Here is an 8,716-nt window from a genome sequence, read left to right on the forward strand (position 1 = left end):
AGTCCAACCAAGGTGATATACAGTTGAAGCAAGACTTCACTACTCCTGTACTCAAATCCTCTTGTGATAGAGTCTAACATGTCATTCGCCTTCCTAATTGCTTGCTGCACCTGCATGTTAGCTTTCAGTCACTTACTGACAAGGACACCCAGGCCCCTTTGTCCATCTACACTTTCTAATCTCTTACCATTTAAGAAATGATCTGCACATCTGTTTCTCCTACCAAAGTGGACAACCTCACATCTTTGCACATTATATTCCATGTGCCACTTTCTTGTCCACTCACTAAGTCTGTCCAAATCCCCTTGAAGCCGCTTTGCATCTTCCTCACAACACACATTCCCACCTAGTTTTGTGTCATCTGCGAACTTGGAAATAGTACATTTGGTCCCCACATCCGAATCATTGATATATATTTTGAACAGCTGGGTCAAAGTGTGGTGGTGAACAGTTGTATTTCTGTCTGGAGGAAGGTTTACAGTGGGTTCCCCATGGTTCCTCATAACTTCAGTTATGTGCAGACACTGGAAAAGCTGGGGTTGTTCTCCTTGGAGCAGAGCAAGTTCAGAACAACTTTGACAGAGTTAGAATCAAGGAATCAAATGGTTACAGTACAGAAGGAGACCATTCAGTCCATCATGTCCATGACAGCTCTTTGCAAGAGCAAATCAGCTAATTCCACTCCTCTGCCCTTTCATTGTAACCCTGCAAATTTTCTCTATTCAGGTGTTTATCCAATTCCCTTTTGAAAACCACGATTGAATCTGCCTCCAGCACTCTCAGGCAGTGTAATCCAGATCTGAACCACTCGCTCTGTCCCACACCCCTGGTACCATTGCAGAAAATCTCTTCTGTTCATTTCATCCCTCATAAATAATTGAAATGAAATGTTTATTAGGAAATGCACAACATAAAAAGGAGAGAGAAATAAATGCTGAGCAAAATAGAAGTCAATGTTTGGAAGGTAAAAAGAGCAAAAGATGTAACTTTTATTCTGGATGAGTGAGAGGAATATATCACACTTTGGGGATTTTGTAAGAGGATTTATTGATAAACCTGGGATTTGAGAGGAAGCTGGTTCATGGTTTACAGAACAAATTCAGCCCCTGGGATGGAGCCAACAGCTGCACTGTCCAATAACAGACAGGACGGGGACACTGTCTCAGGCCTAGTGAGCTCAGTCGATGAAAGCATGAAACTCTGAATCTCAAGTTTTTGAGTTTGAGCCCCACGGTGGGTGTTTTTTATTTCCTTTTTAGGCTGATTTTACAGGCATTCTCCAGTTCTGAATTCCTCGGCAGAGAGTTCAAGGAGTGTTTGAAATGAGATTCAACAGCAGTATGAGAAAGTCTCTCCTTGATTCAGGACTCTTACCTCTCTGCAGCAACTCGCTGCTGAAGATTGAACTTTATCTCATTTTATTCTCAGCTGAGGGTCAGTGTGGATCACTGGGACTTCTGGCGGTCTCCCACTTCACAATCCATCAGTGCTGAGAAAGCAATGGGGAATATTACTCACATGTTACAATGTTTTATAAATACTTGAATGTATTTCACACTGTGCCTAACAGTGTGAATCTTCCCTGGTATATCAGCTCACCAATACTTCAACAGAACATTCACATAATGTGAGCTCTGATATCTGTTCAGATCCCATTCCCAAGACCTGGAAAGTGGGATTGGGCTGGATCGCTCTTTTTCAGCTGGCACAGACACGATTGCTAAATGGTCTCATTCTGTGCCATAAATTTTCTCCATTTTCTATGTTCTATGAAGTGAGGTGTGATTGGGAGGGGCAATTCCACCAGGGTTATATTTTCTACCAAAACAATGACACAAGGGATACTTCACTTTTTTATTCATTCATTCATGCGATGTGGGCGTTGCTGGCCAGGTCAGCATTTACTGCCCATCCTTAATTGCCCTTGAGAAGGTGGTGGGGTGGGCTGCCTTCTTGAACCACCCTTGAGTGAGTGTGGCATCAAGGATCCCTAGCAAAATTGAAGTCACTGGGAATCAGGGGGAAAACTCTCCACTTGCTGGAGTCGTACCTCGCACAAAACAAGATGGTTGTGGTTCGTGGAGGCCAATCATCTCAGCCCAGGACATTGCCTCAGGAGTTTCTCAGGGTAGTGTCGTAGACCCAAACATCCCAGCTGTTTCATTGACGACTTTCTCTTCAACATAAGTCAGAAGTGGGAATGTTAGATGATGACTCACAACTCTTCAGATACTGAAGCAGTCTGTGCCTGCAAGCAGCAAGACCTGAACAACATTCAGGCTTGAGCTGATAAGTGGCAAGCAACCTTCTGGCCACACGAGTGCCAAGCAGTGAACATCTCCAATGAGAGAGAAAAAAATCGACCTTTTGATATTCAGAAGCATTATCATCGTTAAATCCCCCACCATCAATATCTTGACCAGAAACGTAACTGGACCAGTCACATCTATGCTGTGGCTATAAGCGCAGGTCAGAGATTACGAATTCTGCAGCAAGTATCTCACCTCCTGACACCCCAAATCCTGTCCACCATCTACAAGGCACAAGTCAGGAGTGTGATGGAATACATCCCACTCAACAACACTCAAGAAGCTCAACACCATCCAGGACAAAGCAGCGCACTTGATCGGCACCGAACCCACCACCTTAAACATTCAATCCCTCCACAACCAGTAAACAGTGGCTGCAGTGTGTACCATCTCCATATGCACTGCAGCAACTCGCCAAGTATCCTTCAACAGCACCTTCCTAACTCGTGACCACTACCACCTCGAAGGACAAGGGCAGCAGATGCATGGGAACTCACTACCTGCAGGTTCCCCTCCAAGTCACTCACCATCCTGACTTGGAACGATATCGCCATTTATTCACTGTTGTTGGGTCTCAATCCTGGAACTCCCTCCCCAACGGCAGTGTGGGTGTTCCTGCACCATATGGACTGCATCAGTTCAAGAAGGCAGCTCTCCACCACCTTCTCAACGGCAATAGGACTGGGTAATAAATGTTCGCCTTATCAGCGATACTCACACCCAAGAATGAATAAAAACCACATCACTCTCCACAGATTCCCCACAATCTGGGCTTGGACATTTACTTCAGGAGCACAGACCTTTATATCACTGCAACATGAGTTCCAATCTTCATATTCTGTTCACTTTTCACATTATTTTCTACCAGTCCACGAGCTTTTATTAATTCAGTATTCGGGTCTCTGCTCCTCAACCGTTTCTAACATCTCACCTCTTCCAAAAAAACACTCTGATCTATCGTCGGTAGTCGATGACCCCTCATTTTAAACTCCATCTGCCAAAGCATTGCTCACTCACTTAATCTATCAAGAAGATTTGAAAATAAATTTCTTGCCAAAGGATAATTTTCTGCATCTGCTCCCTCGCCATTTGATTTTCCCATTTGTCTTTCACTTGGTGCAAATCCAGAGAAAGTAATGATGGAAGGAAGGAGGGGAGGAAAAATCCTGCTCCGTTTCGTGATCCCGATTTGATCTTCATTCCAGTGCAGTTTGGGTGAAGAATTCCAATTGTCTGTCTCAATTTTAATAAAGTATAACCAATTCTGGAATCACTGTCAAGATACTGACAAGAACAGGTTTCGAGGCTGACTTTGCACAGCAGCTCACCCAACATAAATAATACACTAAACAACTCATAAACTAGCAACGAGGATGGGATTCGAACCCACGTGTGCAATGCACAATGGATTAGCAGTCCATCGCCTTAACCTCTCGGCCACCTTGTCAGTTGCAGACACATAGCTGTCACCTTCAGCACAGCTTCTGGCTGTGCAGCCAGCTGTGGAATGATGGAAATATATCTTCTGCAAGTAAATGAAGTTGGGAATGGAGCAGTGTGAAACATTTCCAGACCATGTCCAACACGTTTCTACTCAGTGTGAAAACCCACCACGGAAAGACTGGAACATACAATCATTTCATCACATCATGATTAACATCACTCAGACACCTGAACCATTAGGTCACTGATGAAGTCATGATGACCGAATTTCTCATGAAATGAAAACTGAACTAACTGACTGGAAGAATTGCTTTAACCCCACATGATCAGCGAGGCACAGCATCAGGCCGACTTGTCGGGTGGTGTAAACAGATATCACTGCTTCTGATCTTCACCAGAACAGAGAGTGAGATGTAACATTGATCATCAAACAGACTGTGAGAGAATACAACAGAATAACACACATGGAGAGACACTGTGGAATAACAAATAGATTTGATTGGAATGTTGAAATTTTGATTGGAATGGATAAAACACCAGAAACAGCAGATTAAATTGGGATTCTCATCATTATATTGATCTGGGACAGAAAAGAGAAACTGATGGAAAGAAGAGAAGAAGGAAGAAAAGAAAGGATGGAACTGTTCAATCTTTTCAGTTTTTTCACTCGCCCATCAAAGCTGATAAAAAAAGTTGCAAATAACAGAGAATTTCACCAAAAAGGGAGATTAAATGTTGCTGAAACCTTGGATCGAAGGATGCCCCAAAAGATCACCTGTTTAACTGTCTCCTCACTGGGGGATTTCAATAAGTGAGCAATATTATTCTCTACTTTTTTTGTTAATTGGTCCCAGAACTGTCACTTGGAATTAATATCTGTGTTCCGACTCCTGAATAATAAAATTGTGAGTTTCTCGATATTTTCTGGACACAGTTCCTGCTGAAAGAACTAAGAACTCTTTTCTAATTTGCACAATACTCTATACACACTCATCAAGCCTGCTAAACTAGCATCCTTGGTGCTGCTCTCTCTTCTCCCAAACTTCATCTCATGTGACTGTTCCATCATCACTCTGACAGTGGGAGGGGTTGATCCCACTATCTTCAGCATTAACCCTTTACATCCTTTTACCACACTGTCTGTCCAAAAAAATGGGTGGAGGGAACTTCCTTCATTTATCAAAACACCAACAGCAGCACAGTGGCGCAATGGTTAGCACCGCAGCCTCACAGCTCCAGCGACCAGGATTCAGTTCTGGGTACTGCCTGTGTGGAGTTTGCAAGTTCTCCCTATGTCTGTGTGGGTTTCCGCCGGGTGCTCTGGTTTCCTCCCACCTCCAAAAGACTTGCAGGTTGATAGGTAAATTGGCCATTGTAAATTGTCCCTAGTGTAGGTACGTGGTAGGAGAATGGTGGGGATGTGGTAGAGAATATGGGATTAATGTAGGATTAGTATAAATGGGTGGTTGCTGGCTGGCACAGACTCGGTGGGCCGAAGGGGCTATATCTCTAAATAAGAAAAGTAAAATAAAAGCTACTCAGTCGTAAATCAACTCAAACCCATTAGAGAGATGGAGGGAGACTGTCAGAGAACTTCCTGCATCCAGTCCTGACCCTGTCACACTCAGCAGCTTCTCACCCAGACCCCACTCTCATCAACACTGAACATTGTTACCGAGACCCTTCAAATACTGTTTAGAAAAGGTAGAAAAATTCAAACTTTATCACAGCTAGATTGAATAGAACAAAGTTTAATATCTTCTCGTCGTCACTCGGTAACCACATGAGACAGTCCTTAAATCAGTAGCATAAATTATCAGCTGTAAGAATGTTTGTCATTGGGTTGAATCATTTCTGTGTGAGGAATGTTCCAGCATCATAAACCAGGGGAACGTGTTGACTGAGCTGTGTCTTCATCTCTTCTGGACAGTTCACCCTTCATTCTGCTCTGATTCACTTTCCCAAAGCGGATCTACAGATTCTCAAATCCGGAGACTGGGTTTTCTTATTTTGTTCCTTTTGATTTTTCTTGCTCCTGAATGATAATATATTCCAACCTCGGATCAACCTTGCCCTGTCTCCCGGTCTTGGTTAAAAGCGACAAATAACGGCAACAACATTCTGAAAGAAACAACACGGTCACATTCTGCTTCAGTGAGATTAATGCTGAGGCCGTTTTTGTGTCGAATGCGATTGTGAACAAATTTCTCTCAAGGAAATTGTGAGTGATCAAGTATTTGCACTGAATTTCTGTGCAAGAAGGGACAGTTTCAACCAGCCATTCCCAAATCACTTCCTTCACAAAGACAAAGACTGTGCTGTCTTAACATGTGAATCAACTTCACAAACAAATTTGAACTCGAAGTTCAGGAGAAGACAGAGATGTGAATGATTGACAGTGTAATCTTTAAATCATAATTTTCCGTTTCTTCGTTGAAGTGAGGCTCAACCCTAAGCCACTAGAGATCGCGGAAAGCTAGAAACTTGGATCCAGAAATCAGAAAAGTAGTGAAACAGTTGGTGAGTACATTGTGACACTGAAGAATTTATCACCACATTGCAACATTGGCACATTCTTAGACCGTACATTATGAGACAGATTTGTGCTTATATTGGTGGATGAGGAAAGATACTAAACACACAAAATCCAAATTTGAGCTAGTGTGTAAGATTGCTCTTTCCACGGAGATAGCATCAAAGAATGCTCGTGAATTTCATCCTATGCCAGTGACAGTAACACACTTCAGAGGAACTTAAACACACTGGTAAAATGGGCTTTCACACAACAGATAACATTTTACACAGAGACTTGTGAAGTGATACAGTTTGGGAGGAAGAATGAGACAATGTACACCAATCTTTTTTGATCAAGGTTTGAAAAGGTTGCTAAGAGCAAACAGGACACTTGGCTTTATTAATAGAGGCATAGAGTAAAAGCAAATAAGTTATGCTAAACCTTTAGAAAACACTGGGGCTGAATGACCTACTCCTGTACCTCCACGGAAAGCTTCCACTCCAGGCTCGGACACCCTCTTCAGGATCACTCTCCATACATCCCGCCACTCCACACACGGATATCTCCCTCAGGATCAGATCACAGCTCCACAGTCCTGCCACATCCAGTCGTGAATGGTGGTGGATAATTAAATAACTAACAAGATGAGGAGGCTCCAAAAACATTCACATCCTCAATGATGGTGGTGCTGAGCACGTCAGTGCAAAAGATGAAGCTGAAGCATTTGCAACCATCTTCAGTCAGAAATATTAAGTGGATTTGATCTGTGCTAATTTCAGCTCCTCATGCTCGCTGGTGCCTTGGTTCTCTGGTGCTAATTTCAGAGTAAATCATGCAGCTTGACAATTGGAGCCAAAGAAAAAGACACAGGAGAGGTTGAAAGTGCCAAAACCTGATATTGAACCAAGAACTGTTTAACTGTTAGTACAGCACGAACTCAACAAAGCTATTTCAACAACACACTAAAGCCACCATTCTGTCACTGCTTTGGAAGACAATATATACATTAAAGTGTTTGTAAAAAGTTACAGAACACAACATGTGAGTAATATTCCCCATTGTTTTCTCAGTACTGAGGGATTGTGAAGTGGGACACAGCCAGAAGTCCCACTGTGCCACACTGACCCTGAGCTGTGAGTGAAATGAGATAAAGTTCAATCTTTAGCAGAGAGATTCTGGAGAGAGGTAAGAGTCCTGAATCAAGGAAAGACTTTCAGACACAATAAAAGCAAAATACTGCAGATGCTGGAAATCTGAAATAAAAACAAAAAGTGCTGGAAATACTCAATAGCTCTGGCAGCATCTGTGGTGAGAGAAACAGAGTTAACGTTTCTGGTCTGTGACCTTTCATCAGAACTGACAAAGGTTAGAAAAGAATTAGGTTTTAAACAAGTGACGGGGAGGGGCATGTGGGAGAGAACAAAGGGGAAGGTGTTTGATAGTGCAGAGGGAAGGAGAGATTAAATAACAAAGCTGTCCTGGGACAAAGGCAAAGAGTGTGTTTATGCTTGTGGTTGCCTGACACCAGTCATGCTCTGATGTTATTGAACACAATGTTCAATTCACAAGGCTGGAGAGTGCCGAATCAAAAGGTCAGGTGCTGCTCCTCGAGCTTGGGTTGATTTTCACTGGAACACTGGAACAGGCCAAAGACAGAAATGTTGACATGAGAGCAGGGGAGAGTGTTGAAATGGCAAGCAACCCTAACTCAGGATCATGCTTTCGGCCTGAGCAGAGCTGTTCCATCTAATCTGCGTTTGGTCACCCCAGTTTAGAGGAGACCGCATTGTGAGCAGTGAATACAGTATACATAATTGAAAGAAGTACAAGTAAATCGCTGCTTCACCTGAAAGGAGTGTTTGGGGCTTCAGATAATGAGCAGAGAGGAGGGAAAAGGGCAGGTATTATATCTCCTGCGATTGCATGGGAAGGTGCCTTGGGAAGGGGACGAGGTATTGGGGGTAATGGAGGAGTGGACCAGGGTGGCGCGGAGGGAACAATCCCTTCGGAATGCTGACAGGGGAGGGGAGGATGCGTTTGGTGGTGGCATCACGCTGGAGGTGGCGGAAATGGTGGAGGATGATCCTTTAGATGTGGAGGCAGGTGGGGTGGAAAGTGAGGACAAGGGGAACCCTGTCGCAGATCTGGGAGGGAGGGGAAGGGGGAAGGCAGAGGTTGAGAGTCCTGTCAACAACACAGGGAGGGGGCGGGGTGGGAGTAGTTGAAATCTGGTGATGTTGTTGAATTTAATTTCAAACACTCCTTGAACTCTCTGCTGATGAAGACTGAAAAAGGGAAGAACAACCACACAACAAGGGTCTCAAATCCAAGACCCTGAGATTAAAAGTCCCATGCTCTACCAACTGAGCTAACAAGGCCTGATACAGTACTTCTACTCTGTCTGTTATTGGACGGATGCAGCTGTTGGCTCCACCCCAAGGGCGGGAAT

The 8,716-nt window shown here is 43.6% G+C and overlaps 1 non-coding gene across 1 annotated transcript; it reads right to left on the reverse strand.

Moving 5' to 3' along the window:
• Positions 1 to 3,674: 3,674 nt before the first annotated feature.
• On the reverse strand, positions 3,675 to 3,756 carry trnas-gcu (transfer RNA serine (anticodon GCU)). The gene has a single exon. It is a non-coding gene; the product is annotated as a tRNA-Ser (tRNA).
• Positions 3,757 to 8,716: the final 4,960 nt, after the last annotated feature.

Source organism: Heterodontus francisci, unplaced genomic scaffold (genome assembly GCF_036365525.1).
Source record: "Heterodontus francisci isolate sHetFra1 unplaced genomic scaffold, sHetFra1.hap1 HAP1_SCAFFOLD_58, whole genome shotgun sequence".
Lineage (NCBI taxonomy): Eukaryota > Metazoa > Chordata > Chondrichthyes > Heterodontiformes > Heterodontidae > Heterodontus > Heterodontus francisci.